We start from the raw sequence: 20,918 nt of genomic DNA, 5'->3' as shown, positions 1-20,918 counted from the left end.
GCTAAGTAATGGTGGAAGAATTAAGCGGTGTGAAACCAGTCACACGTGGGTTACATCACCCAATGTGAACAGGGGCGAAATCTGTTAATGCACAGAGCCGCACAACTGCTGAACGTAGATGCCGGAGTCAGTTAAGCTGACAGAGCCCGGCCAAAAGAGCGCACATTGTACGGCCACAGAACTCTACCCCAAGGACACGGGGTTAGAGTCCTTCTAGGCCCACTGAATGCGTGGCGTCACTGCAGCGAACGCGTGCCGAGTCCCTGGTGAGGGCTGATGCCTGACTCAACCTCTGTCCTACCTATGCCTAAGCTTGGGCGCTAGCAGGCTAGGCTACACAACACATGCGTACCAAGGGTAGGGGTTACTTAATGAGTCATTCACCAGAGACATTCATGCGTACATACATCACTCACTCCACATTGTCTGTAAAAAGAGTCTTATCCTAGTGCATGGCCGAGCGGCCATGCAAACCTTTTATAGCCACGAGTGTCTGGGACCTTCCTGGATTCTCGGATTGGCCAATCCACACAGGAGCAGGACCTGAGCCCGTGACCTTCGATCTCCAATGGGAGATCACTCCACGGGCATGCTCAGTGGCCCGACATGGGGACTTAGTCCCTGGAGAATCTCGCTGCTGAGCAGCATGTATTGTCATAGCTGCGCAAGAGGTGACAGCAGCGCGCAAACCCACGGAGGTGGTCTGGGCAGAGCGCCTGGACCAACGAATTTGCTGAGCCACTTCCTCTGCGGCTGCAGAGGAATGGGAGACCGCTGGAAGTAAGGCTTGGGATTCTCGCTGTGCAGCGACAGAAATCCGACGCCTAACACAGTGGGGATGAGGCCTGTATACCAAATAAGATATGCTCCAAAATATTATAAAAAATGAGATCTCTCTTACTGTATCACGTTAGCCACAGAAGAGAGCATTTTTTCAGTGTGGATGAAACCTGTATAATAAAGATGATATGGTCCAAACAATTTCAAACTGAGATCTCCCCTACTGTTTTACAATAGTTTCAGAAAAAAAGATTTGTTTCAGTGTGGATGAGGTCTGTATGACGATAAATATATGCTCCAAAAAATTGAATTGTTGCGGTGTGGATGAGGCCTGTATAACAAAGAAGATATGCTCCAAAAAATTATAAAAAATGAGATCTCTCCCACTGTATCACATTAGCCACAGAAGATAGATTTTTTTCATTGTGGATGAAACCTGTATAATAAAGATGATATGCTCCAAACAGTTATAAAAATGAGATCTCTCTTACTATATGACGTTAGTAACAGAATAAAGAATTGTTTCAGTGTGGATGAGGTCTGTTTGACAAAGAAGATATGCTCCAAACCATTTCAAACTCAGATCTCCCCTACTGTATCATGTTAGTTAGAGAAGAAAGTTTTTTTTAGTGTGGATGAGGTCTGTATGACCTAGAAGATATTTTCCAACTTTAAACTCTGATCTAGATTGCTGTATCACTTTTGTCACAAAAAATATATTTTTTTTACTTTTCAACAGCTGTGCACGCAGAACAGTTTCACCGCCGATATATAACATGGTGAGATATGGCATACTGAATCCAGTTAGAAACTGCAAAAAACATTTTTGTTTACTGTGCAACAGCTCTGCGCACAGAACAATTTCACCGCCACTCAATCACAAGGGGAGATAGAGTCCTGTACCATGTTTAGCATATTAAAAGTATTGTTTTGAATGGTCTGCTCATTCATGGAGCACATTAAAGCAGTGCACAATACACTCCTATGAAATGTGTCCTGCTGACTTTTCCTGTGGACCTCACTAATGGTGCAAAAAAAAAAGGTTCAAAGGTGGTTTTCACAGCCACACAGGACACTAGCTATCTCAACTATCTGACTTGGAAACAACTGCCAAGGTAGCTAGCTAAAATCTATCAGCATCCAGGACTGGCATCAGGATCATCCTCTCTGTGCTGTTACAGTGTCAAAATGGTGCTTAAACAAGATGTCCAATCTTTATATAGAGAGTGAAATATGATCTCAGCATCGAATGACACAAGCCGTTGTGTCTGGACATTGTGGATGTTTCCGTGATTGTCTCGCCACAATGTGGACACATAAAGCTTGAAAAAAATATTTACAAGTATGCTGCTCCTCTGAACTCTTCTCACCCCGTACCCTCATCAAACTCGTGCCCCATGATCATCATACACCACCACTGTCTTAACCAAAGTGCTCCAAATACTTCAGCAGCAGTGCCAATATTTTCCCGCACTTTTACTGAATGTTACCAAGTTTTCTCGATTTTATCAAAATTTGTGTTTCTGATAACGAATCCGAATGTACCATATTTGTGCCTAATTTATGTGTTCCAATCGTTTTTCAAACAAATTGGCTCATCTCAACCTGTGACAAAACATGCTGGGAGGGATATTTAGGGGCATCTTTACGATATACAGGACCACACTTAGGTACTAACAGTAGTCGAAGTGAAGGAGCTGCACACCTAAAGTCACTTGGAGATGCTTCAAATAGGATTTGTGCAGTATTACATTCACAGTTTTGGTACCTGCCAGTATGTCTCTGGTCCCAGTCACGCAACCAGTTAAAAACCGGAGTAGATCCCAGTCGTGTTTTCTACCATAGTTTTTGATTTGACCCCAACCTCTCCTGGCCATGCTCTACTGACTTTCTTAAAAAGTTGACAGGTTGGATAGGACGCAATAAAATTACAAGTCAGTGTGATAGACTTACTCCAAGCAGAAAAAAGTTTGAGAAAGTTTCATTAGCATTTGAGATTCATGAGCAGCAGTCAGTCCTCCAATGATGATATCTCCCTTCTGATAATATCCATATTCCAGCAGAGGGGTCCGTGGTCTTAGACTGCACTGAGCTGCGGCACTTACATAAAATATTACATAGAGAAATTCACCAGGTAAATCCCACATTGCAAATACGAAGCTCTGTGCTTGTTCTCCGCAGATCCCCAGCACCGGGGAGAGATGACAGCTAGCAGCAGCTTATAAACCTTACCTGACACTGATTTAGATGTGGAGGAAAAAAAATCTAATCTAAAACAATAGATCATTCTTTTATAATACTTGCCTTTATTCCCATTTGAAAATGTTTTTATAGGAGCAACAAATCTGGAAGAATATTTGAAGGAGACGTCTCATGTTCACTAGAGGATAATGTTTCAAAATGTTCACAAACCCAAGCAAATTTGTAATTTAAGTGATTATAAAAGGTTTCTTGGTTCTAAAAAATGTATCCAAACTTATATCCAGTGCCTTGTAAATGTATTCATACCCCGTGAGCTTTTCCACATGTTTTACATATTGCAACAACAGAAATAAATGTTTTATAGGGATTTTAACTGCTATACCAGCACTAAGTAGTAAGTTTTGTCAAGCTCATAGATGTTTTTCTAAATATTTCAAAAGTTTAAGTCTGAAAATTTTGACATGTATTTGTATTCAGCCTCCAGAGTCCATAATTTGTATTTTCACCCTTCGCTTCCGTTACTACTGCAGTCTTTTGGGGTCTGCCAGTACAAGCTTTGCACATCTAGAGGTGACATTTTTGCCCTTTCCTCTTTGCAAAATATCTATAGCTTAGTGAGATTGGGTAGAGATCATCTGTGAATGGCAGTTTTAAGTTCTCGCCACAAATTCCATTGGGATATAAGTCTGGACTTTGACTGGGCCATTCACACACATGAATATGCTTGGGTCTAAACCCTCCATTGTGTCTCTAGCAATATGGTAATGGTTGTTGTCCTACTTGTTGGAATCTGTGCTCACTTGGCTGCAGTTGAGGTTGGCACAGGAAGCGGTATTATAGAATTAACCCCTTAGTGACAGAGCCATTTTGCATCTTAATGACTAGGCCAATTTTTACAATTCTGACCACTGTCAATTTATGAGGTTATAACTCTTGAACACTTTAACGGATCCCGCTGATTCTGAGAATGTTTTTTCGTGACATATTGTACTTCATGATAGCGGTAAAATTTATTCGATATGACTTGTGTTTATTTATGAAAATACGGAAATATGGCGAAAATGTTTAAAATTTTGCAATCTTCAAAATTTAAATTTTGATGCCTTTAAATCAGAGAGATATATCACACAAGTTTCTTAATAAATAACATTTCCCACATGTTTACTTTACATCAGCACAATTTTGGAAACACATTTTTTTGGTTAGGAAGTTATAAGGGTTAAAAGTTGACCAGCGATTTCTCATTTTTACAACAAAATTTACAAAACCATTTTTTTTAGGGACCACATCATATTTAAAGTCATTTTGAGGGGTGTACATGACAGAAAATACCCCAAAGTGACACCATTCTAAAAACTAGACCCCTCAAGGTGCTCAAAACCACATTCAAGAAGTTTATTAACCCTTTATGTGCTTCACAGGAACTAAAGCAATGTGGAAGGAAAAAAATAACATTTAACTTTTTTTGCAAAAAATTTATTTCAGAACCAATTTTTTGTTATTTTCCAAGTGTTAAAAGAGAAATTGAACCACAAAATTTCTTGCGCAATTGCTCCTGAATACGTCAATACCCAATATGTGGGGGTAAACCACTTTTTCGGCGCACGGCAAAGCACGCAAGGGAAGGAGCGCCATTTGACTTTATCAACGCAGAATTGGCTGGAATTGAGATCGGATGCCATGTTGCGTTCGGAGAGCCCCTGATGTGCCTAAACAGTGGAAGCCCCCAACAATTGACCCTATTTTGGAAACTAGACCCCTTAAGGAACTTATCTAGATGTGTGGTGAGCACTTTGAACCTCCAAGTGCTTCATGGAAGTTTATAACATAGAGCAGTGAAATTAATTTTTTTTTCCACAAAAATGATCTTTTTGCCTCCAAGTTTTTATTATTACAAGGGTAACAGGAGAAATTAAACCACCACAGTTGTTGTGCGATTTGTCCTGAATATGCTGATACCCCATATGTGGGGGTAAACCACTGTTTGGGTGCACAGCAGAGCTCAGAATGAAAGGAGCACCGTTTGACTTTTTCAATGCAGAATTGGCTGGAATTGAGATTGGATGCCCTGTCGCATTTGGAGAGCCCATTATGTGCCTAAACAGTGAAAAAACCCACAAGTGACACGATTTTGGAAACTAGACCCCTTAAGGAACTGATCTAGATGTGTGGTGAGCACTTTGAACCCCCAAGTGCTTCACAGAAATTTATATCACAGAGCAGTGAAAATAAAAAAACACTTTTTTTCCTCAAAAATGATTTTTTTCAGCCCGCTGTGTTTTATTTTCTCAAGGGTAACAGGAGAAATTGTACAACAAAAGCTGTTGTGCAATTTGTCCTGAGTACACCGATACCCCATATGTGGGGGGAACCACTGTTTGGGCGTATGGGAGACCTTGGAAGGGAAGTAGCACTATTTTGGAATGCAGACTTTGAAGGAATGTTCTGAAGGCGTCATGTTGCGTTTGCAGAGCCCCTGATGTGTATAAACAGTATAAACCCCCCACAAGTGACCCCATTTTGGAATCTAGACCCCCAAAAGAGCCTATCTAGATATGTGTTGAGCACTTTGAACCTCCAGGTGCTTCACAGAAGTTTATAGACGCAGAGCCGTGAAAATAAAAAATCATTTTTTTTCCACAAAAATGATTTTTAGCCTGCTATTTTTTATTTTCCTAAGGGTAACAGTCAAAATTGGACTACAAATGTTGTTGTGCAATTTGTCCTGAGTAGGCTGATACCCCATATATGGAAGAGAACCACTGTTTGGGTGAATGAGAGAGCTCGGAAGGGAAGGAGTGCCATTTTGGAATGCAGACTTTGATGGAATGTTCTGCGGGCGTCATGTTGCATTTGCAGAGCCCCTGATGTGCCTAAACAGTGAAAAAACCCACATGTGACCCCATTTTGGAAACTAGACCCCAAAGGAGCTTATCTAGTTATGTGGTGAGCACTTTGAACCCCCAAGTGCTTCACAGAAGTTTATAAACGCAGAACCGTGAAAATAAAAAAATCTTTTTCTTTCCTCAAAAATGATTTTTTAGCCCGCTATTTCTTATTTCCCTAAGGGTAACAGGAGAAATTGGACCACAAAGGTTGTTGTGCAGTTTGTTCTGAGTAGGCTGACACCCCATATGTGGGGGGGAACCACTGTTTGGGTGCATAGGAGAGCTCGGAATAGAAGGAGCGCCATTTTGAAATGCAGCCTTTGATGGAATGTTCTGCGGGCGTCATGTTGTGTTTGCAGACCCCCTGATGTGCCTAAACAGTATAAACCCCCACAAGTGACTCCATTTTGGAAACTAAACCCACCCAAGGAGCTTATCTAGATGTGTGGTGAGCACTTTGAACCTCCAAGTGCTTCACAGAAGTTTATAATGCAGAGTTGTGAAAATAAAAAAATCTTTTTTTTTTCACAAAAGTGATTTTTTAGTCCCCATTTTTTATTTTCCCAAGTGTAACAGGAGAAATTAGACCCCCAAAGTAGGTAAATAGTGGAAACCCCTCGATTCTTGCTCCAACCCTAAACCCAACACACCCCTACTCCTAATCACAACCATATCCCTATTCCCAAGCCTAATGCCTAACCCAAATTATCACCCTAATCCTAAATCTAGCCCTAATCCTAAATCTAACCCTAACCCTAATTCTAACCCTAGCTCTAGTCCTAACCCTATGTTACACCCACAGGGCGTGAAGATGTATAGTGGACCCACTAGACCACTGATGGTGCAGTGGTAGCTGTATACCCGATACACAAGAGACAGGAGAAGAGCTTCAAATAAACTAAAGATGTTTATTAACCCCTTCCTGACATCAGACGTACTATCCCGTCCATGGGACCCGGGCCCCTATGCCCATGGACGGGACAGTACATCTACCACGATCAGCGGCGCCCACGTGGTGAGCGCCGCTGATCGCGGCCAGGTGTCAGCTGATTATCACAGCTGACACCCGGCACAATGTGTCAGGGGCGGTCACGGACCGCCCCCGACACGTTAACCCCTTGCACACCGCGATCAAACATGATCGCGGTGTACCGGGAGTTAAAGGGAAGCATCGGCAGAGAGGGGGCTCCCTCCGTGCTTCCCTGAGCCCCCCACGGCAGCGCAATGTGCAGCGCTGCTGCCGGGGGCTCCTTTCCTGCAGGCCCCCGAATCCAAGATGGCGACGGGGGCCTTCGGGGGCCTGCAGGAAGCTGGCTTCCTCAGTGCCTGCAAAGCGCAGGCATGAGGAAGCCTTCTGCACTGCCTGTGACAGATCGCTGTCACAGAACAGTGATGTCCCACCTGGGACTATTTAATAAAGTAAAAAAAAAATTAAAAAAAAAAAGTGTTAAAATAATAAAAAAAAAATCGCCAAATAAATAAAAAAGAAAAAAAAATATTCCCCCAAATAAATCCATTTTTTGAAAATAAAAAAAAAACAATAAAAGTACACATATTAGGTATCGCCGTGTCCGTAAAGACCTGCCCTATAAAACTGTCCCATTAGTTAACCCCTTTAGCGAACCCTTTAAAAAATAAAAGATTTATTATCATACCGCCAAACAAAAAGTGAAATAACGCGCGATCAAAAAGATGCATATAAATATCCATGGTACCGCTGAAAACGTCATCTTGTCCCACAAAAAACGAGCCACCATACAGCATTATCAGCGAAAAAATAAAAAAGTTATAGCTCGCAGAATGAAGCGATGCAAAAATAATTATTTATTATATAAAATAGTTTTCATTGCATAAAACCGACAAAACATTAAAAAACGACATAAATGAGGTATCACTGTAACCATACTGACCCGAAGAATAAAACCGCTTTATCAATTTTACCGCACGCGGAACGGTGTAAACGCACCCCCCCCAAAAGAAATTCATGAAACGCTGGTTTTTGTTCATTCTGCGTCCCAAAAATCGGAATAAAAAGCGATCAAAAAATGTCACGTGCCCGAAAATAGTACCAATAAAAACGTCAACTCGTCCCGCAAAAAATAAGACCTCACATGACTCAGTGTGTCAAAATACGGAAAAATTATAGCTCTCAATATGTGGTGATGCAAAAACTATTTTTACAATAAAAAGCGTCTTTTAGCGTGCGACAGCTGCCAAACATAAAAACCGCCATAAATAGTAAATCAAACCCCCCGTTATCACCCCCTTAGTAATGGAAAAATAATAAACTTAAAAGAAAATGTATTTATTTCCATTTTTCCATTACGGTTAGGGTTAGGGCTAGGGTTAGGGTTAGGGTTAGGGCTAGGGCAAGGGTTAGGGCTAGGGTTAGGGCTGAGATTAGGGTTAGGGGTGTGTTGGGGTTCGGGTTGGAGTTAGAATTGGGGGTTTCCACTGTTTGGGCACATCAGGGGCTCTCCAAATGCAACATGGCGTCTGATTTCAATTCCAGCCAATTCTGAGTTGAAAAAGTCAAATGGTGCTCCTTCGCTTCCAAGCTCTGACATGTGCCCAAACAGTGTTTTACCCCCACATGTAGGGTATCAGCCTACTCAGGACAAATTGCAAAACAATTTTTGGGGTCCAATTTCTCCTGTTACCCTTAGGAAAATAAAAAATTGGGGGCAAAAATATCATTTTTGTGGAAAAAAATGATTTTTTTATTTTCACGTCCGAGCGTTATAAACTTCTGTGAAGCACTTGGGGGTTCAAAGTGCTCACCACACATCTAGATAAGTTCCGTGGGGGGTCTAGTGTCCAAAATTGGGTCACTTGTGGGGAGTTTCAATAGTTTAGGTACATCAGGGGCTCTCCAAACGCACATGACACCCGCAGACCATTCCATCAAAGTCTGCATTCCAAAACGTCACTGCTTCCCTTCCGAGCCCTGACGTGTGTCCATACAGTAGTTTTCTCCCACATATGGGGTGTCAGCGTACTCATGACAAATTGGACAACAACTTTTGGGGTCCAATTTCTCCTGTTACCCTTGGGAAAATGAAAAAATTGGGGACTAATTGATCATGTTTGTGGAAAAAATACAATTTTTTTATTTTCATGCCCTGGCATTATAAACTTCTGTGAAGCCCTTGGGGGTTCAAAGTGCTCACCACACATCTAGATAAGTTCCTTAGGGGGTCTCTTTTCCAAAATGGGGTCATTTGTGTGGGGTTTCCACTGTTTAGGTACATTAGGGGCTCTCCAAAGGCAACATGACACCCGCAGAACATTCCCTCACAGTCTGCATTTCAAAACGTCACTGCTTCCCTTCCGAGCCCCGCCGTGTGTCCATACAGTAGTTTTCTCCCACATATGGGGCGTCAGCGTACTCAGGACAAATTGGACAACAACTCTTGGGGTTCAATTTCTCCTGTTACCCTTGGGAAAATAAAAAAATTGGGGACTAATTGATCATGTTTGTGGAAAAAATACGATTTTTTTATTTTCATGCCCGGGCATTATAAACTTCTGTGAAGCCCTTGGGGGTTCAAAGTGCTCACCTCACATCTAGATAAGTTCCTTAGGGGGTCTAGTTTTCAAAATGGGGTCATTTGTGGGGGGTTTCCACTGTTTAGGTACATTTGGGGCTCTCCAAAGGCAACATGACACCAGCAGACCATTCCATCAAAGTCTGCATTCCAAAACGTCACTACTTCCCTTCCGAGCCCTGACGTGTGTCCATACAGTAGTTTTCTCCCACATATGGGGCGTCAGCGTAATCAGGACAAATTGGACAACAACTTTTGGGGTTCAATTTCTCCTGTTATCCTTGGGAAAATAAAAAAATTGGGGACTAATTGATCATGTTTGTGGAAAAAATATGATTTTTTTATTTTCATGCCCGGGCATTATAAACTTCTGTGAAGCCCTTGGGGGTTCAAAGTGCTCACCTCACATCTAGATAAGTTCCTTAGGGGGTCTAGTTTTCAAAATGGGGTCATTTGTGGGAGGTTTCCACTGTTTAGGTACATTAGGGGCTCAACATGACACCAGAAGACCATTCCATCAAAGTCTGCATTCCAAAACGTCGCTACTTCCCTTCCGAGCCCTGACGTGTGTCCATACAGTAGTTTTCTCCCACATATGGGGCGTCAGCGTAATCAGGACAAATTGGACAACAACTTTTGGGGTTCAATTTCTCCTGTTATCCTTGGGAAAATAAAAAAATTGGGGACTAATTGATCATGTTTGTGGAAAAATTACGATTTTTTTATTTTCATGCCCGGGCATTATAAACTTCTGTGATGCCCTTGGGGGTTCAAAGTGCTCACCTCACATCTAGATAAGTTCCTTAGGGGGTCTAGTTTTCAAAATGGGGTCATTTGTGGGGGGCTTTCCACTGTTTAGGTACATTAGGGGCTCTCCAAAGGCAACATGACACCCGCAGACCATTCCATCAAAGTCTGCATTCCAAAACGTCACTACTTCCCTTCCGAGCCCCGACGTGTGCCCATACAGTAGTTTTCTCCCACATATGGGGTATCAGCATACTCAGGACAAATTGGACAACAACTATTGGGGTCCAATTTCTCCTAGTACCCTTGGAAAAATAAAAAAAATGGTGACTGAAAGATCATGTTTGTGGAAAAAATACTAATTTTTTATTTTCACGCCCGGGCGTTATATACTTCTGTGAAGCACTGGGGGGTTCAAAGTGCTCAACACATATCTAGATAAGTTCCTTGGGGGGTCTAGTTTACAAAATGGTGTCATTTGTGGGGGGGTTTCCACTGTTTAGGTACATCAGGGGTTTTCCAATCGCGACATGGTGTCCGATCTCAATTCCAGCCAAAAACGTCAAATGGCGCTGCTTCCCTTCCGAGCTCTGCCATGCGACCAAATAGTGGTTTACCTCCACATGTGGGGTATCAGCATACTCAGGACAAATTGCCCAATAACTTTTAGGGTCCTGTTACCCTTGGGAAAATAAAAATTGGGGTGAAAAGATCATTTTTGTGGAAAAAATATGATTTTTTAATTGTACCGCTGTACGTTATAAACTTCTGTAAAGACCTTGTAGGTTCAAAGTTCTCACCACATATCTAGATAAGTTCCTTGGGGGGTCTAGTTTCCAAAATGGGGTCACTTGTAGGGGGTTTCCACTGTTTAGGTACATCAGGGACTCTCTAAACGTGACATGGCGTCCGATCTGAATTCCAGACAATTTTGCATTGAAAAAGTCAAACGGCGCTCCTTCCATTCTGAGCTCTGCCATGTGCCGAAACAGTCGTTCCCCCCCACATATCAGGTATCAGCGTATTCAGGACAAATTTCACAATAACTTTTGCAGTCCAATTTCTCCTGTTACCCTTGGTAAAATAAAAAAAATTGAACCTGAAGTATTTTTTTTGTGAAAAAAAGTTAGATGTTCATTTTTTTTTAAATATTCAAAAAAATTCCTGTGACGCACCTAAAGGGTTAATAAACTTCTTGAATGTGGTTTTGAGCACCTTAAGGGGTGTAGTTTTTAGAATGGTGTCACTTTTGGGTATTTTCTATCATATAGACCCCTCAAAGTGTCTTCAAATGTGATGTGGTCCGTAAAAATAAAATGGTGTTGTAAAAATGAGAAATTGCTGGTCAACTTTTAACCCTTATAACTTCCTAACAAAAAAAAATTTTGGTTCCAAAATCGTGCTGATGTAAAGTAAACATGTGGGAAATGTTAGTTATCAAGTTTTTTGGTTGCCATATCTCTGTGATTTAAGGGCATAAAAATTCAAAGTTGGAAAATTGCGAAATTTCAAAAATTTTTGCCAAATTTCCGTTTTTCTCACAAATAAACGCAAGTTATTTGAATGAAATTTTACCGCTAACATGAAGTACAATATGTCACGAGAAAACAATGTCAGAATCACCGGGATCCATGGAAGCTGTCATGGTCACGTGTGTCGGGACGCAGATGATACCGCAAGGCGGACCCATAACACACGTGACCCTGGATACACCGCCTCCAGTGGGGCGCATTTAAATAATAAAACGTGGCGGTGGATACGCCGCCTCCACCTGGCGAATTTAGGTGTTACACGTTATACATACAATATCTGGAAACACCGCCTCCAGTAAGGCGCATTTAAATAATAAAGGGGGGAACCTGGGTAACTATAACAATGGTGGGCCCTGCGATAGGGAATGGGGAAATGGAGACCTCCTAAGCTCCCCTGAGCCAGTGTCCCTGCACTCCTTACATTCCCTAAACAGGCTCCGCACCTGTCGCCGCACGCGTACCTTAACGCCCTTGCTCACCCTGACCCTAAACCCTCACTAGGGAATGGGTCGGTGCGGAGACTAATCCCACCACTGCACTAATAACACACATGAGGAAAGAGACAATACAGGGGAAACACCACTTAGCTTTGCTCTGTTGCGTGCGCTCCTAGCAACAGAGCCCACCACCTGCGTGCGTCTTCTCCTCCACCCGGATCCATCACCATAACAGGACCCTTCACCTTAGTGCAGCCTTGGAGCAGAGTCCAACACCAGTTGCAGCTGCTTAGTACCAGAGTCCCAAGGAAGTGTTCAGCTCCTGCCACGAAGTCAAGCATGCTTGAGTCCAGCTCAGCGGCCAAGTCCCACATGGTGAGTGCCACTCTCCATAGTAGCCACTCCACCAGACCATGCAGACACTTCCCGCTGACTCCATCACTGCGACCCCACCACGCCATGCCAGCCCTTCGTCCAGACACCATAGCTGCAACACGTCCCCCCTGGCTAAGCTGCGCAGGACTCCTCACCAGCTCCATCCTTCCTCCAGGCTCTCACAGAGTGAACACAAACTCACAATATCACAGGCAGTGATTGCACACCTCTAGCACACCTTTATAGGGTGTCACACCTAATACCTAATTAAGTGCACAAAAACCCAAAGTGCAATACCACAACCACCAGCAGGGACAGTCAAAACACCTTTGAACTTAACCAAAGTAAAAAAAGTTCACTTTGTGCATTTAATACCGCCAGATCCAACACTGGATCATGACAGAAGCGTTCCAGAGTTATGACCTCATAAAGGTACAGTGGTCAGAATTGTATAAATTGGCCCGGTCATGAATGTGCAAACCACCCTTGGGGGTGAAGGGGTTAAATAAAGCAAACAAATGGAAAAGGTGCCTCTGGACCACGACACAAAACCACATAGTGGAGCACCGGGCAAGGTGTACCCCTATACAGGGGCTCCCCCGTCGCAACACCAGATGACCTTAATGCCGCGATGCCCGGACCAGAGGGACGACCCATACAGACCGTATAGAGGAGGTGGTGAGAGTCCTGGAAGGTCTGAGTAAACACAGAAAGGCTGATCTAGCCTGCGATGGCCACTGGATGATTCATAGAATCATAGAATCGTAGAGTTGGAAGGGATCTCCTGGACCATCTGGTCCAACCCCCTGCTCAAAGCAGGATTCGCTAAATCATCCCAGTCAGATGTCTGTCCAGCCTCTGTTTGAAGACTTCCATTGAAGGAGAACTCACCACTTCTCGTGGCAGCCTATTCCGCTCATTGATCACTCTAACTGTCAAAAAGTTTTTTCTAATATCTAATCTGTGTCTCATCCCATTCAGTTTCATCCCATTGCTTCTAGTCTTTCCTTGTGCAAATGAGAATAAAGTTGATCCTTCTACAATGTGACAGCCCTTTAGATATTTGTAGACAGCTATTAAGTCTCCTCTCAGTCTTCTCTTCTGCAAACTAAACATTCCCAAATCCTGCAACCTTTCCTCATAAGACAGGGTTTGCAGACCGGTCACCATTCTGGTCACTCTTTTCTGAACTTGCTCCAGTATGTTGATGTCTTTTTTAAAATGTGGTGCCCAAAACTGGACGCAATATTCCAGATGAGGTCTGACCAAAGAGGAGTAGAGGGAAGTAATGACTTCGCGTGATCTAGACTGTATGCTTCTGTTAATGCATCCTAGAATTGCATTTGCCTTTTTTGCTGCTGCATCACACTGTTGACTCATATTCAGTCTGTGATCTATTAGTATACCCAAGTCTTTTTCACATGTGCTGTCACTTAGCCCTATTCCTCCCATTCTGTATATGCTTTTTTCATTTTTATTGCCCAGATGTAGTACTTTGCATTTCTCCCTGTTAAAAACCATTCTGTTAGTTGCTGCCCACTTCTCCAGTTTATTTTTATCTTTTTGAATCCTCTCTCTCTCTTCTCTAGTATTAGCTATCCCTCCTAGCTTTGTGTCATCAGCAAATTTAATCAGTTTACCCTCAATTCCTTCATCTAAATCGTTGATAAAGATGTTGAACAATACAGGGCCCAGGACAGAGCCCTGTGGTACCCCACTTGAGACATTCTTCCAACTGGATGTGCAGCCATTTATGACCACTCTTTGGGTCCGATCACTAAGCCAGTTATGAATCCACCTAACAGTTGCCTTGTCCATTCCATACTTAGTCATTTTTTCTATAAGGATTGTATGAGAGACTTTGTCAAATGCTTTGCTGAAGTCAAGATGTTAAGGGCTGGCGGAACACACCAAATAATAAGATGGTGTTTAGGTGCATTCGCAGCCCGAGGTCCACCATGCAGATGTGTTAACTGCTGCTCGGTAATGGCGGACGCGATATGGCGGTGCAATAACGGCACACACGGGGTTAACCTCACCCAAGGTGTATCGAGGCGAACTCTTATGACTTGAGCCGCACCACCGCAAATAATAGATGCCGTAGCCTGTTTTCACTCACAGAGCTCGGCAAAGTAAGCGCTAGCGTAACGTCACAGAACTCAGCCCTTAGACAGCAGGACTGAAGTCCCTCTAGACCGCTAGCGCCCGGCACTGCGACTGCGATACCAACAGGAATCAAATAAATGGTGTGTGCAAGTGTGCAGACGGCCGGTATGCACTGTGGCCTACAGGCTAGCCACTAGCAGGCGCTGACTCAGTCTCTAAACCCTAACAACAGATGTATCAAAGGGTAGGGGTTTCATAATGAGTCAGACACCAGATACATGCATCCATCATCATACACACCAAACTATTTGAGTCTATCTTAGCGCATGGCCGAGCGGCCATGCGAACCTTTTATAGCCGCAGGCGTCCGTGATCCTCCTTGCTTCTCGGATGGGCCAATCCGAACACGAGCAGGACCTGAGCACATGACCTTTGATCTCCAATGGGAGATCACTCCACAGGCATGCTCAGTGGCCCGACATGAGGACTTAGTCCCTGGAGGATCTAGCTGCTGAGCAGCATGCATTGCCAAAGCTGAACCAGGGGTGGCAGCAGCAAGCAAACCCACGGAGCTGGTCTGGACAGAGCGCCGGGACCGACGAGTTTGCTGAGCAAGCTCCTCTGCGGCTGGGGAGGAATGGGAGACCGTCGGAGGCAAGGCTCGTGATTCCCGCTGTGCAGCGCCGGAAATCCAACGCCTAACATTACCCCCCCTCCTAGGGCCCCCTCCTCTCTGAGCCTCGCTCCGCTCAAACTCTGCAATGAGAAGAGGAGCGTGGATATTCTCCACCAGGTCCGGGCCTCTGGACCATGACCCTTCCAATCCACCAAGTAAAACTATTTGTCCCGCATCACCTTGCATCCCACGATGGCATTGACCTCAAACTCATCAGACGACACATCTGATGTTCTGGCAGCTGGCTCAGAAAACCGGGACATGTGAACTGGCTTGAGGAGAGACACATGAAACGTGTCCGAGATAGCCAAGTGTGGTGGAAGGGCTAGATGGTAGACCACAGGATTAATCTGCTCGAGGACCTTGAAAGGGCCGATGTAGTGTGGTGCGAACTTAGCGGATTCCACCCGCAGACTGATGTTATGGGCAGAGAGCCACACTAAGTCGCCAGGGGCAAAGGTCAGAGCAGGGCGCCGGCGGGTATCAGCGGAGGACCTCATTCTCTCCTTGGAGGCCTGGATAGTATCCTGCATGCGGTCCCAAATGTCACGAGCTTCCACCGCCCAGTCTGCCACCCTAGAGTCGGTGGATGACACGGGCATGGGCACGGGGACGCGCGGATGCTGACCGTAATTTAAGAGAAATGGGGTCTGACCGGTTGATTCGGCTACCGCGTTGTTCAAGGCGAACTCCGCCCACGGCAGTAAGGATGCCCAATCATCCTGCCTAGCCGAGACAAAATGTCACAGATATGTCACCAGGGTCTGGTTGGCTCTCTCCACCAACCCATTCGTCTCGGGATGATAGGCCGAAGAGAGATTTAGCTCAATGCTGAGCAGAGAACAGAGCTCTCTCCAGAACCGAGAAGCAAACTGGGGACCCCGGTCGCTGACAATCTTATCCGGCATGCCGTGTAGGCGGAAAACATGTTTAATGAACAATGCCGCTAGGCCTCGTGCCGACGGTAACCGAGAGAGTGGTACTAGGTGCACCATCTTGGAGAAATGATCGGTGATCACCCAGATGACGGTGCTGCCACTGGACTTGGGCAGACCCACCACAAAGTCCATACCAACCATCTCCCAGGGCCTGTCCGCAACCGGCAGAGGATAGAGTAACCCAGCGGGCCGCTGCCGAGAGGGCCGATTCTGGGCGCAAGAGACGCACGCCTGAATATAGTCCTTGACGTCACGGGCCATATGCGGCCACCAGTACGTCCTCGCCAGTAGTTCAGTGGTCCGTTTGATCCCGAAATGACCTCCCACTCTGGATGAATGAGCCCATGAGAGGACCTCCGGTCGCAGATGGACAGCGACAAAAGTCTTGCCCGGAGGTACAGACTCAAGAGCAACCGGAGCCACGGTCCTCAGGCTCTCCGATGGGACTATCAGTCAAGGCTCCTCCTCCTCCTCTGATGACACCACAGAGTGAGAAAGAGCATCGGCTCGGACGTTCTTCTCCCCGGAGAGAAAATGTAGTGTGAAATGGAACCGGGAGAAGAACAAGGACCATCTGGCCTGACGAGAATTCAGCCGCTGAGCCGTCTGCAAATAGACCAAATTTTTGTGATCGGCGAACACCTGGAAAGGATGGCAAGCCCCCTCCAGGAGATGTCTCCATTCTGAGAAGGCCAGCTTCATTTCTAGCAACTCCCTGTCCCCGATGGAATAATTCCTCTCCGCCGGTGTGAAGGTATTGGAGAAGAAGAAGCATGGGTGCTTCCGACCTTGCGAGTCCTTCTGGCAAAGGACCGCCCAGCACCGACGGAGGAGGCATCCACTTCTAGAATGAATGGCTTATCTACATCAGGGCGATGTAGAATGGGAGCGCTAGCAAAATGGGACTTAATGGAGGCGAAAGCCTTGGAGACAGTCTCTGACCACAGTTTGGGGTTCGCACCCTTCTTGGTGAGGGCTACCATGGGTGCAACCAAAGTTGAGAAATTGGGAATGAATTGGCGATAGTAATTTATGAACCCCATAAAGCGCTGCACCGCTATGAGAGAATGGGGTTCCTGCCAATCCATCACCGCCTGTAGCTTGGCAGGATCCATGGCCAAACCCTGGGCTGAGATGATGTAACCCAGGAAAGGCAAGGACTCCTGCTCAAACACACATTTCTCCAATTTGGCATAGAGGGAGTTGGCCCGCAGGAGATCGAAAACTTTGCGAACATCTCTCCGGTGGGAGTCAATATCTGGAGAAAAAATAAGAATATCATCCATATAGACTACTACCGAGGTGGCAAGCATATCCCGGAAGATATCGTTCACAAAATCTTGGAAGACAACTGGGGCGTTACATAGCCCGAAGGGCATCACCAGATATTCATAGTGCCCATCTCTGGTGTTAAATGCCGTCTTCCATTCGTCCCCATCACGGATGCGAATCAGGTTATAGGCTCCCCGCAGATCAAGCTTAGTAAACACTCTCGCTCCCCATAGCCTATCAAATAGTTCCGATATCAGGGGCAGAGGATACTTGTTCTTAACGGTTATGGCGTTAAGTCCCCTGTAATCGATGCACGGACGTAATTCCCCATTCTTCTTTTGGACAAAGAAGAATCCCGCTCCCGCCGGGGACACCGACTTCCTAATGAATCCCCTTGCCAGATTCTCCCTGATATACTGCGACATGGCCTCTGTCTCTGGGAGAGATAGGGGGTATACTCGACCCCGGGGAGGCTCAGCGCCGGGAAAGACGTCAATAGGACAGTCGTAAGGGCGGTGCGGCGGAAGGATCTCCGCCGCCTTCTTGAAGAAAACGTCTGCATACTGCCGATATGGCTTGGGAAGTGAGGAGAGATCTGCAGGAACCTCAGAAGTAGCGACCTGAATGCAGTCCCTCAGACACCTACCCTCGCAGGACTTACTCCAAGCGAGGATTTTCCCCGAGGACCAGTCTATGTGGGGAGAGTGGGCCCGTAACCAGGGAACCCCTAGGAGGACCTGGTCGATACCTTCTGGCATCACAAGGAGAGACAGCATCTCCTGATGAGACGGAGACAGTGAGAGTCTCAGTGGAGCCGTTTGGTGGGTGATTAGGGACGGGAGTGTCGCCCCGTTCACCACCCTAATGGTGACTGGCTGAGGTAGCAAGACCAGAGGGACTGCGTGTTGTTGAGCGAAGGCAGATGACATAAAGTTGCCCTCCGCCCCAGAGTCCACGCAAACCTCCACCATCAGAGTGGAAGACTCAAACTCTAACGCCACTTTAAACAGGAGCTTGGAGGAGAAATTAGCTGTGTCTAGTAGGCCCCCTCCGATAACCACTAGACGGGGGCGTTTCCCGGCCGCTGTGGGCACTGGTTAGCGTGGTGCCCAGTCTGCCGACAACGGAAGCAGACTGGGGGTACCCGCACGGACCGGGCCCTGGACACTGTGCGGGACACCTCCATGGCCTCTGGAGGCTCAGGCGGTGGGCCGAGGGGTTCCAGCTGTCTGGCAAAATTTGGAGCCAACTTATAGCGTTGGCGAGACCTGGAGCGCTCCAACCCTCGCTCAGTGAAGCGAACGTCAATCCGGGTGGAGACTGTAATGAGCTCCTCTAGGGTGGTGGGCACCTCCCTGGTGGCCAGGGCGTCCTTGACATGATCAGCCAGGCCTCTCCAGAATATGGGTATGAGCACCTTAATTGGCCACTCCAGCTCAGAGGCCAGAGTTCTGAAGAGGATGGCATACTGGCTGACCAAAGACGAACCCTGGGCTAGCGCCAGCAACTGGAGTGCCGTATCATGTGTGACCTGAGGTCCCAGGAACACCTGTTTCAGAGCGACCAAGAAGTGGGTGGCACTCTGTACCAGGGGATCCCCACACTCCCACAGTGGAGTGGCCCATTCCAAGGCCCTGCCCCACAGGAGGGAGATGATAAATCCCACCTTGGCCCGCTCAGAGGGAAATCGTGTAGCCAGCAGCTCTAGGTGAATGGAGCACTGACTCACGAAACCCCTACATGAAGCACTATCCCCTGAGAACTTCTCGGGCAGCGGGAGGCGGGACAAGGTCGGGGCAGGACTGGCCATGGAGACACGAGCAACAGCCTCTGTAGCTGCCTGAACGGCGACCGAGGTAACATCCGCAGCTGAGGTGGAACGCTCTAGCGCTGCCAACCTACCCTCCAGCTGCTGGATGTACCTATGCAGTCGTTGTTCATCCGCCATTATCGGCCAGACCCTGGCGCTAAGATAATGTTAAGGGCTGGCGGAACACACCAAATAATAAGATGGTGTTTAGGTGCGTTCGCAGCCCGAGGTCCACCGTGCAGAGGTGTTAACTGCTGCTCGGTAATGGCGGACGCGATATGGCGGTGCAATAAGGGCACACACGGGGTTAACCTCACCCAAGGTGTACCGAGGCGAACTCTTATGACTTGAGCCGCACCACCGCAAATAATAGATGCCGTAGCCTGTTTTCGCTAACTGAGCTCGGCAGAGTAAGCGCTAGCGTAACGTCACAGAACTCAGCCCTTAGACAGCAGGACTGAAGTCCCTCTAGACCGCTAGCGCCCGGCACTGCGACTGCGATACCAACAGGAATCAAATAAATGGCGTGTGCAAGTGTGCAGACGGCCGGTATGCACTGTGGCCTACAGGCTAGCCACTAGCAGGCACTGACTCAGTCTCTAAACCCTAACAACAGACATATCAAAGGGTAGGGGTTTCATAATGAGTCAGACACCAGATACATGCATCCATCATCATACACATCAAACTATATGAGTCTATCTTAGCGCATGGCCGAGCGGCCATGCGAACCTTTTATAGCCGCAGGCGTCCGTGATCCTCCTTGCTTCTCGGATGGGCCAATCCGAACACGAGCAGGACCTGAGCACATGACCTTTGATCTCCAATGGGAGATCACTCCACAGGCATGCTCAGTGGCCCGACATGAGGACTTAGTCCCTGGAGGATCTTGCTGCTGAGCAGCATGCATTGCCAAAGCTGAACCAGGGGTGGCAGCAGCAAGCAAACCCACGGAGCTGGTCTGGACAGAGCGCCGGGACCAACGAGTTTGCTGCGCAAGCTCCTCTGCGGCTGGGGAGGAATGGGAGACCGTCGGAGGCAAGGCTCGGGATTCCCGCTGTGCAGCGCCGGAAATCCGACGCCAAACACAAGATATACTTTATCTACAGCATTTCCTTGATCCACCCAATCAGTGATTCCATCATAGAAGGAAATTAAGTTAGTCAGACATGACTTATTAGTTACAAACCCATGCTGACTCTGTTTAATCACGTCATTCTTATCCAGGTACTGACATACATGTTATTTAATAATTTGTTCAAAGATCTTTCCTGGTATAGAAGTCAGACTCACCGGCCTATAGTTGCCTTGGTCCACCTTCTTCCCCTTTTTGAAGATAGGAACAACATTTGCTCTTCTCCAGTCTTCTGGCACTTCTCCTGTTCTCAAAGAATTTACAAAGATTATGGAGAGGGGTTCAAAAATTTCTTCTGCTATCTCCTTCAGTACTCTGGGGTGTAATTCATCTGGACCTGGAGACTTGAATTCATTTAGGTTAGCTAAGTGTTTCCTCACTATCTTTCTGTTTATAGATATCCTGGATTCTTCTATTCCCTTAATAGGACAGTGAAGAACAGTTGATGTTACATCTCCTTTCTGAGAGAAAA

Source organism: Dendrobates tinctorius, unplaced genomic scaffold (genome assembly GCF_039654945.1).
Source record: "Dendrobates tinctorius isolate UK_male_01 unplaced genomic scaffold, ASM3965494v1 ptg000095l, whole genome shotgun sequence".
NCBI classification, from domain to species: Eukaryota; Metazoa; Chordata; class Amphibia; order Anura; family Dendrobatidae; genus Dendrobates; species Dendrobates tinctorius.
Note: the sequence above shows the minus strand (reverse complement) of the source record.